This window comes from Carassius carassius, chromosome 29 (genome assembly GCF_963082965.1).
Source record: "Carassius carassius chromosome 29, fCarCar2.1, whole genome shotgun sequence".
Taxonomy (NCBI): Eukaryota; Metazoa; Chordata; class Actinopteri; order Cypriniformes; family Cyprinidae; genus Carassius; species Carassius carassius.
In genome coordinates, this window is record NC_081783.1 from 28,799,239 (window position 1) to 28,813,640 (window position 14,402).

The 14,402-nt window shown below is 41.7% G+C and overlaps 1 protein-coding gene across 3 annotated transcripts in view; it reads left to right on the forward strand.

Annotated features, from left to right (window-relative positions):
• Positions 1-14,402, forward strand: part of LOC132110002 (glutamate receptor 3) — a 143,667-nt gene that overhangs the window by 115,750 nt on the left and 13,515 nt on the right. The window lies entirely within an intron of this gene.

Here is a 14,402-nt window from a genome sequence, read left to right on the forward strand (position 1 = left end):
TCAGCTGAATTCAAATGCATCAAGCTTCAAGGGCTGTTCATGCTTTCAAGTCAGAATCTGTCCTTTAGTTAGACTTGTTGCGTTTTTCATTTTCAGTAATCACAAAGAACTCAGAGAAGAAAGGTTCACACGGCTGTTTGTAGTGCCTCGGTCTTTATCAAACATGTATTTCATTTAATTATTATTTATGTGTTTGTTTTGCAGTACAGTGGCCCTTAGTCCACTTAGTCCCCATTTAACATTTCTAAATGTCATAGCATTCGATAAAATAAATCAAATGACAACTATTCAAAGACACATAGCGTAAGTACTATTTACAAACAAAACATTTATTTTTAGTGCGACTGAGGTGCCTAATTATTCAGTGTTGACATAATTCTGGAGCTCACTATATATATCTTACAAATGTGAATTTTGTCATTGTTTTGGTGCACACTGTGATAAGATTCGTATGGCAGAGAAGGAAGGAGACCAGGGTCGGCGTACTGAGGCTCGTGGGAACTTTATTACGCTAAATCAAAATGAACGAAACACACAGTCGCGCCACATGCGCATGAATCACAACATTGATCCTTTCAGGCTCTCGCTTTCCGTCGGTCGTTTCTCCCACGAGTCCTCAGGTCTCTCGCTTTCCTCTGGTTCCCAGCCGGCTTAAATACTGCTTCCCCACGCCAATCACTGCAATGAGAAGCAGGTGTCACTTGTTTCTCACTTAACTCACTTACCACCGCTGATCTCCTCACTCTCTCTCCCGTCGCAGACCTCGCTGAACCACACCTCCCCTGCCACATACCCCCACCGCCCGACTCAGGCCGGGGAGCCATCCGGCCTGCAGCCCCCCCCCCCCATTCCTGGAGAGGAAGTCGGCCACAGCCATCTGCGCCCCCGGCCTGTGAATCACCTTGAACTTAAATGGCTGTAAAGCTAGATACCAACGGGTGATTCGCGCGTTGGTATCCTTCATGCGGTGGAGCCACTGGAGGGGCGCGTGGTCCGAGCAGAGGGTGAACTCCCGGCCCAGGAGGTAGTAACGAAGGGTGAGGACCGCCCACCTGATGGCCAAACACTCCTTTTCTATGGTGCTGTACTTAGCCTCTCTCTTAGAGAGCTTCCGGCTAATGTACAGCACCGGGCGATCCTCCCCCCCCACCTCCTGGGACAGGACCGCGCCCAGCCCCCTGTCCGACGCGTCAGTCTGCAACAAAAAGGGGAGAGAAAAGTTAGGAGAGTGCAGGAGCGGTCCACCACACAGGGCAGCCTTGACTCGGGTAAAGGCCTGTTGGCACCGCTCCGTCCATTGGACCGTATCTGGTACCTCCTTTTTAGTGAGGTCAGTCAGGGGGCTAGTGAGGTCCGAATAACCAGGAATAAATCTCCTATAATATCCCGCCAGCCCCAGGAACTGCCTCACCTCCTTTTTGGTCTTGGGTCTGGGGCAAGTCGCAATTGCTGCCGTCTTGTCAATTTGGGGACGCACTTGCCCGTGACCCAAGTGGAAGCCCAGATACCTTACCTCCACCCGCCCAACCGCGCACTTCTTCGGATTGGCCGTTAGCCCCGCCCGTCTCAGCGCCTCGAGGACAGCCCTCACATGCTCCATATGCCGCCGCCAGTCGCCACTATAAATGATAATATCATCCAGGTAGGCGGCGGCATATGCAGCATGCGGGCGCAGCACCCGATCCATGAGACGCTGGAACGTAGCGGGGGCCCCGAACAAGCCGAACGGAAGCGTCACAAATTGGTGTAAACCAAACGGCGTGGTGAAGGCTGTTTTTTCTCTAGACATGGGAGATAAGGGGATCTGCCAATATCCTTTTGTCAAGTCCAATGTCGAATAAAAGCGAGCCGTACCTAACCGATCGAGCAACTCGTCAATCCGTGGCATTGGATAAGCATCAAATTTTGACACTGCGTTCACCCTGCGATAGTCCACACAAAATCGCACCGAGCCGTCCGTTTTGGGGACCAAAACAATCGGGCTCGCCCAATCACTGTGGGACTCCTCGATTACTCCTAACCCCAGCATCGCCTCTAATTCTGTCTGAACCACCTTTTTCTTGTGTTCAGGTAATCTATATGGCCGGCTGCGAACCACCACGCCCGGCTCCGTCTCAATATGGTGCTGAATCAGATTAGTACGACCAGGTAGAGGCGAAAACACGTCTGCAAATTCGGACTGTAATTGTCCAATGTCAGTGAGCTGCGAGGGCGAGAGGTGATCCCCTCCCGGGGCCAGGGCGAGGGATTTTTCTTTAATGATCGCCTCTGGCCCGAGATCCTCCTCTCCGCTCACTGCCGTCGCTAGCAACACTGACTCCTCTTCGCTCCATTTTTTAAGGAGGTTGAGGTGATAAATTTGCCTGCAGTCGCCTCTATCTGTTCGTACTACTTCATAATTGAGATCGCCTATTCGCTGTGTGACCTCAAAGGGCCCTTGCCACTTTGATAATAATTTGGAGCTGGAGGTTGGCAGTAATACGAGCACTCTATCTCCCGGTGCAAATTCTCGGAGCTTAGCTCCCCTGTTATACAGCTGGCTTTGTCTGCCCTGGGCCTGAAGCAAATTCTCCATTGAGAGCCGCCCCAGTGTATGGAGTTTTGCTCTCAGGTCCATGACATACTGAATTTCATTTTTGCTATCCGAATGTCCGTCCTCCCAAGTTTCTTTTAGGACGTCCAGCACCCCGCGGGGCTGGCGTCCGTAAAGAAGCTCAAAGGGGGAAAACCCCGTGGAGGCTTGGGGGACCTCGCGCACAGCGAATAAGAGGGGCTCTAGCCATCTATCCCAATTTTTCGCGTCTTCTTGTACGAATTTACGAATCATTGTTTTCAAAGTGCGATTAAATCGTTCGACCAGTCCGTCTGTTTGTGGGTGATAGACGCTGGTCCGTACCGCTTTAATGCCCAATAATTCGTATAATTCGCGTAACGTGCGTGACATAAACGCGGTGCCTTGGTCCGTGAGAATCTCTTTTGGGATTCCCACGCGGGAGATTAAACGAAACAGGGCGTCCGCCACACTCTTCGCCGAGATATTGCGGAGCGCCACTGCTTCGGGATATCGTGTTGCATAATCCACTATGACTAACGCAAAACGATGTCCCCGTGCGGATCGTTCTAATGGCCCGATGAGGTCCATACCAATTCGTTCGAAGGGGACCTGCACTAGAGGTAGAGGGCGCAACGGCGCTTTTGGGGTGGCCGGTGGGTTCACCAACTGACATTCCCGACACGACGCGCACCATCTGCGGACGTTCTCGTGAATGCCCGGCCAAAAAAAACGGGTCATTAGACGATTTAGCGTGGCTGTCATACCCAAATGCCCCGCCATTGGATTGCAATGTGCCGCCTGGAAAAGCATTTCCCGACGGCTCTTAGGTACTAATAATTGGGCCGTATCTTCCTTTGTCTGAGCGTCATGGGTCACTCGATACAACCGGTCCTTAATAACGGCAAAATACGGATAAGAGAGCGCGCGGTCAGGAAGGAGGACCTGCCCATCGATGGAACGGACCTGCTCGAACGCATGTTTAAGGGTTTCATCCTGGGACTGCTCCAGGGGAAAGTCATCGCGGCTGGAAAGGTTTAGCCTCACCAACTCGCTCGGTTCCCCTGAAGCTTCCCCACTGGGTCCGGGTACAGACTCTCCCACCTGGGCGCACGCCCCGCTAACCGGGCCTCTCTTTTTCCCAGAGGCATCCACTGTTAAACACCCCAATAATTGTTCAAAAGCTGGCCAATTGGTACCCAAGATTAGTGGATGCCGGAGGCGCGGACTAACGGCCACCTCCACATAATGCTTTTGTCCCCTAAATTTGATGCCTATGGTTTTTATGGGGTATTCCACTATATCCCCGTGCACACACCTCACCTTAACCACGCGGCCCGTATCCAATGCCCCGGATTGTATCAGGCTTTGATGGATGGAGGTCTGGTTACAACCCGAATCCACCAAAGCCTGATAGGTACCCCCCTTAATACTCACGGGTATTTGGTACAACCCGGCTTGATCGGGGGCAGCCTGCGGGTCGTCCGGGATCCGGACCCACGTCCCCACTTCCATAACCGGGCACCGGTCCACAAAATGGCCCGGATCCCCGCAACGCCAGCAGGCCGGCCCAGGCCCCCCCGCCACCCTAGTGGTTGGAAGTGGGTCAGGTGATTGACGTGGGGAAGCAGCTGGTCGCTCAGCCAGACCCTCCCCGTGCGGCGGCCCCATTCCCCTGGCCGGACCCCGTGACATGGCGGCCGGCTCCGTCCCTGCTCTCCAACGGGGGGCGGCCCTCGGTGGCCCCGTGTACCGAGACCTGGGTAAAGGGACAGGCTTTGGAGGAAGAGGAGAGAGAGAGGGGGGGGAAGAGAGAGAGAGAGAGACAGATGGAAGGGGTTCGCCGACCCCGGAACACGCCGCCAGCTGATCCTCCGCCAGTTGGATGGCCAGATCCAGCGACGCCGGCCGGTGGCACTGGACCCACTGAGCAGTCCTCTTCGGGAGTCGTGAGATGAACTGCTCCAGCACCACGGTGTTGATAATGGTCTCGGCGTCGCTTCCTCCGGCCAACAGCCATTTGCGGCAGGAGTCCCGATGTTCCTGACGGGGTTTGCATGGCGGCGTCGTTCTCCTTCCTTCCCGGGTTTCGGTACCAGTGTGATAAGATTCGTATGGCAGAGAAGGAAGGAGACCAGGGTCGGCGTACTGAGGCTCGTGGGAACTTTATTACGCTAAATCAAAATGACCGAAACACACAGTCGCGCCACATGCGCATGAATCACAACATTGATCCTTTCAGGCTCTCGCTTTCCGTCGGTCGTTTCTCCCACGAGTCCTCAGGTCTCTCGCTTTCCTCTGGTTCCCAGTCGGCTTAAATACTGCTTCCCCACGCCAATCACTGCAATGAGAAGCAGGTGTCACTTGTTTCTCACTTAACTCACTTACCACCGCTGATCTCCTCACTCTCTCTCCCGTCGCAGACCTCGCTGAACCACACCTCCCCTGCCACACACACTAACTTACTTTAAGACTAACATTGATACTAATGACATATATATATATATATATTTAATGGGGACTTTATGTGCTGCGTGTGCTTTCTGTTGGAAAATATGATTCACAAGTTCAAGAGTTCAATTGAAGAGTCATAAACAAGTTGAACATGTTGGTGTTGAACTTAAAGACCTTCTTCATTGCTGAGAGATGACTGGATAGATTTGCAGGCTTTGTTTTAGTTGATTGCGGGTCAGTATCTACTTCACCCAACACGCATTTGGATCTTGTAACTATTTTATGCTGTGAAAAACCACTTCAAATTAATCAGCGAGAGTGAACTAATTTCTACATATGTAACAGTTCTACATAAAACATAATTGTTGACATAATGCCGGAGAAATGTAGTGTTTGTCAATGGCACTAAATGAATTACTACTAAAAAGCAAGATGATTGTAGCAATGCAGAAACAATCTAAAGTGGCAAGGCTACTTCAGGAAATGTGCTTCTTTCTCACTTTTGTTGTTAGCATTACTTTCTAACATTAACATTGTTCTGTTTTGGATGAATATTTTATTCAAGTAAAGCTGTACAGTGTTTGCCATAATTTATATACGTGACTTGACTTGAAAGTGTCACAAAATGTGCAGATATGTCACCACAAGCTTGTTTTTTTTAGTGAATCGGAGTTGTAAAATCACCTTGATAACTGTGAAATGCTTATTTGATTAACTGATGTTCATCCATGTTCCATTTTGCATGCTGGTGCTTTGATTTCTAAGTTTCTTTGCTAGTGTAGCTTGCAGTACTACTTTAGCCAACCACCTTCACCAGTTTAGCCTGGATCAGCATGGGAATTCATTACAGCAGGGAGGCCACTTGGAGCTTGTTGTTGGAGAACAAACAAAAAGAAACATTAGCTCTGCCAAGAGCTGCACTCGTTCCATTCCCACACCTGCTTGTTAGAGAAATGACTTTCTTTTAGCTGAAACAGTCATTCGGGTCTGCGCTATACAGCCCTTTTTGATGAAGCAGTCATTAAGTCAATGGAGATGATTGCTGTAGGTGCTGTGAACAACCTCGAGTTAGCCTGAGCTGTCAGAGTGAAGGTAGGCAAAGTCTCTGTAGCCTGACCAAATCCTGCATATGGCCATAGAGGTCGGCTCAAAAAAAACTTAATTAGTTGCTTTACCTGGGTTTGCAAATTGTGCGTAATGAAAAGTGGCCCAGAGGGTCAAATAGTGCACTTGAAAGATATTTAAAATAAAGCAAGCAATACATACATGAGCACATCGAGGCGGACATCGCAATTAGGGCTGAAATTAGCTATCTGCATGTTTCTGTAATACTTGAAAAGTGCTCGCTCTACACACACATCCATTAGGAGGTATGTTTATTGCCCTGTCAGCTGCAGGTTTGCATGGCGGCATGCGTTTGATGTCATTAAAGGTTTGCAAGTCGACAACCGAGGGGTTTGGGGATCTCAGATATTCTATATAATGAGTGTCCTAGTTACACTCTACAGCTTTCAGATTTCCAATGACATGTGTGAACTGCTATTCCAAGGGACTTTTAATTAAAAGCCTTGAGGTTTGACAGGGGGAAAAATCCTGATTAATGGAGATTCAAGCTCTATTTCAGATCTGTTTTTAGGAAACACATTCCAGTTTAATTAGAGCCATATGGTAGAGAACAGCTGGATGTTTCAAATCATCCACAACATGGAACAAGACATATGTCATCATCTTTGACACAAACCCCAAGTTTATTATTTCCTTCCCATATATGCATATATTTACTTAATTCATTTGCTTAGTTTACGTAACATTTTGAAATAAATATTAAAAGTTGTTAGTCTATAATGTATTTTGGTGTTTTTGGCTTTGCACATTGTGTCAGTATTTAGCAGTTCTCACTATTAACTAGTTTCTTATTAAAATGCATATTACTAGCATATTAACTGTTTATACGTACTTCTACAGCACATATTAATGCCTTACTCTGCATGATCATTTAATCCCACATCATATCTAAACCAGACAACTAACATATTAACTTACCAAATTAGTTTGTTGAGGCAAAATAGTCACCGTGAAAATTAGTCCTCAAAATGCTACCTTATAAAAATAATAATAAAATAAATAAAATTCTTCACCTGTGATAATATGTAAAATTTTGTATGGTCATGTAATATATACTTTTATCTCTCCTAGTACATTTGAATTTATGAAATGATTTGTTTGTTAACTTTAACAGGTTTATACAGGTTTATCTTAAGGGAAAAAGAGTCCAGTCAAATTTAACAGAGAACTGTCTCCTTGAAAAGATGGAATATTGCATTTATTAAAAAGGAGATATGCTGCATAAAATCTGTATATATATTTAAAACTATCACTATTCCTCTGGCCCTGAGGAATCTGTAATGACTGCGAGAGTTGGCTCAGGTTATTCCTGCACTGAACAATCATGCTATTCTTCACTGACAGGTTTTAGAGCAAAGGAGAGTTTGTTAAAATCTCAAACAGCCAAGTGCCATTCGATTTGTCCTACTGACAGTGGAGATGATTTGTCTGACATTGAGATATATTTGTTCTCCTCTGAAACTCAAACAGTTTTATTGAAAGAGTGCAGGCGGTGTTATGTGAAGGTGGATAACAGGTAATCCTTGATCAATATCTTCTCAAGGTGCTCACATCTGTTTCTCACGTAAAGAACAGCAGCTGATTCTCTCACTCGCTCCATTAAACACTGCAGGCGTTCATATGCACACAACTCCAGCTTTTGTTGACTACAGTAGTTTTATACTTGTGAAATACAGGTGCAATACTGCTACTGTTCCACTCTGGTTTCATCTGTTGAACAAACTGTGTGAAAGAGATGATTCTTTGTGCTATTAATTTAGATCATTGATTTTCTAAGGACACACCGACAAAGAAGTATACTGCCGAGACATTTTTGGCACCACTGCATTACGGTTGATACTTGGTACCACTTTATGATAAGTATACAGTTTATCAGTCGTAGTTGCTAATATATTAAAGTAGTTCGCTTCCAGAATGAAAAATTCCTTATAATTTAGTCACCCTCATGTCATCCAAGATGTTCATGTCTTTCTTTCTTCAGTCGAAAAGAAATCATCCCAAGATTGAAGTGGACTTCAATGGTGCTCAGCGGGTTGAAGGTATAAATTGAAGTTTCAGTGCAACGTCAAAGAGCTCTACACATTCCCAGCCAAGGTCATTATCTAAGGAAAATACAAATTTATATACTTTAACCACAAATGCTTGACATCAAACATTGCATAATTACACATACGTGACTTTGACGGATGTATCGATCCAGTGCTTACAGAGCGAACGAGCAAAGGAAGTCTAACACTCTTTACAAAAAGAAGAGTTGCTCTACTCTATTTTGAACCAAAACGCACAGATGAAGAACGCAATACGTGAAGACATGTATGCGCATCGCAGAGCTAGTGCAAGACGAGCATTTGTGGAAAATCCTGGAATGATTTCCTCAAAAAAACTTGATTTCTTTTCAACTGAAGAAAGAAAGAGATGGGGTGAGTAAATTATCAGGAAATGTTTATTCTGGAAGTGAGCTGCTCCTTTAATAGACTATAAACAAAAAGTGAGACCTTTATTGATTATCTGTAATCAATAAATTATTGCTAAATTAGCTCCCATGTAAAGAGTTATGTAAATGCTTTCAGTTAAGTTACATAATTTACTGTATATCATTAGTAGAGGAGATGTAAATCATTTTTAAGAATAACTAGTTGTCACTTTAGATTAGGTCACAAAGAGTTCTATATTGCCATTAATTAAGTGCTTTAACCCTAGCTTTATTAAACATTAACTATAGTAACAGAAAGTCTTTCTAAAATATTAACTAATACATTGTTCATACATAAATTATTTATGTTTTACATGCTGTCAATACATTAATATTGCATGTTTTCATTTCTATGCCAATTTAAGTAATTATACATGTGGTCAAACCACACTTTATGAAAAAAATCATAGAAATACTGATGAGATCTAGTTGTTAGAATACATCTGTTAGCATATAAGGGGGGGGGGGGGCAATGGATTATAAAGAATGAACAATAAAACATTCTGAATTACAATTAAACAATACACATTTGTGAAGTACAGTGAGAATGAATAAATAACTCACTGTTTTTATAACCTATTAAGGTATTCACAATGTATAATCTATGAATTACAAACTATTAGTTTGTAAATGATTTATAAGTACTTTATTACTGTATTCATAAAAAAAAATGGTCAGATGACAGCAGGCAGAATCTCTGTAGCATTCCTTTAAGATGTGCAATATTGCATATAATGGATGTTTTGTCAACACCATCTCTGTTTCTGCATCTGCCTCTGCTTATATTTCTCATTTTCACCTCTGCCTCTTCATTTTAATCGGGCATGAGTTATTATCAGGTTGAGTCTGGTCAAAGCTGGCTTGTTCAGATTTGTTCATGTGTTTGCCTGAGCTAGTGAGCCTAAAACCACTCTAGCTGACCGCTGGGCTCATTAAAAAAATACAGCAGTCTGTAGCCTGACCTTTTCCGTGTGGTCTGTCCATTCCAGAGCACGGTTAGTCATGCAATGTTTCCTTTCATATACTTTAAACTTTTATACATATTACAACAATTGAATGCTAAATTAATATTGAAAGTCTCACAGCACATAACACTATTTCTAATCCAAACCTATATATCACACATAACTCCGCAAGATGAATCCAGCATGTTTCCCCAAAGCATGAAAACATTTTCACAGGACACTAAACCGTATACATTATACAGAACAGTATGCCTGGCTGGGAAATTAAAAGCAACCTTCAGGACCTCCGGGCAAAAACTCTAGGGATGCACATATTTCTTACAGTTGTGAGTTATTGAATAAAATAACTCCAAGCAGATGTTTTTTGATAGATTGTTATCTAATGCAATGACATTCACACATACTTTTTGGAGTAAAGCTTCCCGGTGAGTAACAACTCAAGCAGTATAGGCTACTGCAGAAAAGCAACGGGCAGTGAGGAGAAATATGTTCTGTCTGGAAAGCGAATGATTCAGAAGTAAAGCTTTAGTGGAGAGTGAGATGGTGCGGCTGATAGGAGGTGGATGTGAACAGCACCATAATAAGCTCTGTGGTGAGGACAGAGATATGAGGAGAGACTGAGAGACCGGTATGATGAAAGCAGCCTGCAATGTGTGGAATATGTTTACTCAGGACTGTACAGCTATACTGTATATCGATTAATGCACTGATTAAAGCAGACTGTCCTCCAACAAATAACAACCCTATGGGTCATTTGTTCAAGCACCTTATTTCGACCTATATTTACGTTTGAAACTTTAGTGCCTCTAGCAAGCGTAAAAATAATGACAGTGTTGTATCGCTTCTGTCATCAAGAAATGACGAATGACTGTCATTACCAATCAAAATGTGTGTTTATTTACATCTAATTTTTATTTACTTTTAACATGTTCCATCCCGATCTCACAGCAATTCGTATGAATGACCACACCTCACCTCACCCCGTCCCTAAACCTAACCTCACAGAAATCATGCAAACTCTTGATTTACAATGCATATACATTTTATGACCTCTTGCGTTCTCTGGGATCCAATGGTGAAAGTGAAAATGTCTTGACATACAACCAAATATGGTGACCCATACTCGAAATTCATGCTCTGCATTTAACCCATCTAAAGTGCACACACACAGCAGTGAACACACACTGTGAACACACACCCGGAGCAGTGGGCAGCCATTTATGCTGCGGCGCCCGGTGAGCATTTGGGGTTCGGTGCCTTGCTAAAGGGCACCTCAGTCGTGGTATTGAGGGTGGAGATACATTCACTCCCCCCACAATTCCTGCCAGCCCGAGACTCGAACTCACGTCCTTTGGATTAAAAGTCCGATTCTCTAATTCTCACGGAGAGGGGTGCAATAGTAGTATATGCTCTTATGGGTCGTATTTCTGGGATTTGGGTAACACTTTAGAATACTGTTTCTTACTTACTGCATAACTAATAAGGAATTATTGAAGAACTAACAGGTGATTATTCACTTAACTCACTACTGTTAACTACTAAGAAAGATGTGTTAACTAATCAGTATGTAACATAATTGTATGATGTATATATTCTGTGATACCTCCTGAAGAACTACTATTATTTATCTACTAGTTAAGGTTCAAGAAAAAAAAACTATGATGTAACTACTAATGAACAGTTATACATAAATAATCACTATAATAATCAGGCTGTGTCCCACAAATCAAGTACTTGAGTAAAAGTACAGATACCCCAATAAAATATTACTCCAGTGAAATTATAAGTAGCCTGTTCATTTTCAAAGTTACTTGAGTAAAAGGACAAGTACAAAGTACTACTACAGTAGCAACTTTGTTACAGCCCACTTATTAGCTTATAATGGAAATGAAATATGGATTTTGTTTGCTTCTAAATGATTAACTTTTGATTATGAAATGTTAAATTAGTTAATAAATGTGGGCAGTATACATGTATACAGTATACAAATATGCTGTATTAAGAAATGTTCTCATCTGAAATAAACAGATTTTAGTCAAAATGATGTAGTTTATTATTATTTACTAATAGGTTCACTTTAGAATACTGTTTCAGGTTCTAAGTAATTCCTACAGAATTATCTGATAATTCTTTATTAATTACTAATGGGTTCCCAATATTTTCACTTTAGAATAGGCTCAATGTTTCAGCTTCAAAATAAGTCCCGCATAATTATTTTATAATTCTTTATTAATTACAAATTGGATACCTGACTTACATAAAGAAATTGAATTAATGATAATGTATATAAAATATAAAAACTAAGGTAAGTTGGAAGCTGATTTCTTACAAAACACACTCACAAAACAATGTACTACACAGGCAAAACCTCTATAAAATGTATTGCATTTATTAATATTGCATTTTCATACTACTACTATTGCTAATAATTTTTATATGAAAGGGTCACAATTCAATGAAATTGTGTATAACTGTTCATTAGTAATTACTTCATAGTTATTTTTCTTGAAACCTAACTAGTAGATAATTAATAGTAGTTCTTCAGTCGGTATGACAGAATTCATTAGTTATTGATTAGCTAACTGTTACTTAATATAATCATACAATTATATTACATACTGATTAGTTAACACATCTTCCTTAGTAGTTAACAGTAGTGAGTTAAGTGTTAATGAATAATCATCAGTTAGTTCTTCAATAATTCCTTATTAGTTATGTAGTAAGTAAGAAACCGTATTTTAAGTGTTACCGGGATTTGCATAAACGACCTATGCAGGTGTCTTGGCTGGAGGACATGTTGGATCAAAGAGCTGTACTAGAGCCAGGAGAGGACTGTTTGTAATGAGTAGTATAGTAAAGAAACATTTTTAGCGGAAAGTTTAGTCCTTGGTGATTCATAAAATGCAAGTCAGCAGCTGCCATCACTCTGAGAGTCTAAGCATACACTATATAACACTAAATAAATACCCGTGGCTCCTGATGATATACTGAGTGCTTGTGAAGTGAAACGAACGTTAATACATTATTACCTTTAATCCAGAGCTTCAGGCAAATGATCTTGCGTCTGAACCGGTTCACCAAAACAAACTTAATCGTCTGCAACAGACTTCATATGCTTTAGACATGTAAAACATTGATGTTTCTGAAGACTATATTTATTTCTTTTTGAATGAATAAATTGATACCTTTTCAGTGGGAAACTTTTTCATGTTTAAAGCAGCGGTTCCTGAGCACAACGTTGGATTCCTGACCACCGCAAGAGTTGCTTGTCTCCTCTGTCTGACAGGATATTTGAGGTCTTGGAGTCTCTACTGATGAGCTGATGACCAGAGTCAGGTGTGTCTGATTAAAGAGACATGCAAATGTGCCGTGTTGAGAGGCTTGGCTCCAGGAACATGGCAGAGAACCACTGATCTACAGAAGCATACAACTACAGTATAACCAACCCAAGAACCTTATAGAGCCGAAAGGCTTCAAGCTTTTTGAAGTACTAAAAAAGATCCTCAAACTGTTGAGTATTTTCTCCCATCAGTGGCATGTGTGACAACAGACTCTAGCAGCAGCTTGTGTCGTCATGCTGAGAGCTGTTTAATTCTGCTCTCTAACATCTACCTGTCTTCTCGAACGTGAGCTAACAGTCTTCAGAAGCATTGCTCCTCACCTCATGGCCTCGTAGAGAAAGAGCAGCGGTAAACACTTTCTTTTCCATTCGAAGCTACTCTAATGTGAAGTTTATTTGCCAGGCTGCACGTCTGCGGTGCAGTGACTCTTTCATTTTGCGAGCTGAATGATATGACCCCTAGCTCAGCACAATGTAGGCTCCGGTAATGCTTGACAAAACTGAAGGGAAGAGAGAACGGTTCAGCTTTCCACTTCACGTCACTTGCAAAGTTGTCCTCTACTCCTCTATCTCAGTTGTTATTCTCACATCTTCAATAGCTGAAGTGACATATTGAAGTAGAATGAAGATGGTTTCAGAGCAACAACTCTCTTTTGACCCAAATTGGTATTGTAGGATTGTCTAAATTCGAAGGGATGTTTAAATGCTTCCCATTATAGTTGAGGTAGTAGAGTTTGGGTTTGACCACGTGAGTTTGTATCCTGTGAAGCATTTTTTATCAAGGGACAAAACTGCTAATATATGGGGACTATGATATATAGTGGTATTTATATGCTCCTCCTATATGCTATATACATATATATATATATATATTAAATAAAAGGCCACTTGAAATAAAGAGAGCACAATTTCATGACTTGTCAGCACATGTACTGGAGTTTAAATTGAACTCGTGTTATTTCATATTACATTTATCATAAATATATTTTAAAATATATTATTTCTATGAAAATATACTAAATATATATATATATACATATATATTTATGTTGCTGTGTGTAATTACAAATAAATGTGTAATTTGTGTAATGTGTAATAATAGCAAATTAAATACAATACATATGTCAAGTTTTTGTAATAAATGTTTTTACCATAAATGCTTTTCAGTACACGTTAACCATATTTCAAAGTCAACAGAATTATGAAATTATATGTAGAGGTGTACTTCAAATCTTCATAGTGCTCTTCAGTTCAACTAATTTAATTTCATATCAATTTAAACTATAATACATTTTCATTTAATTTCAAATGACATGCAAGTGTCCGAAAACATTTACATTTGGTTCGCACAAGTACAGTATAAAGTACGTTATTTTCATAATAAGTACTCTTAAAAAATATATGCTGAGGTGTACTCAAGGGACATCAATGAATACAATGGTACTTCCGTGGTAAAAATATATAAAAATAAATAAATAACAATATGGTATTACC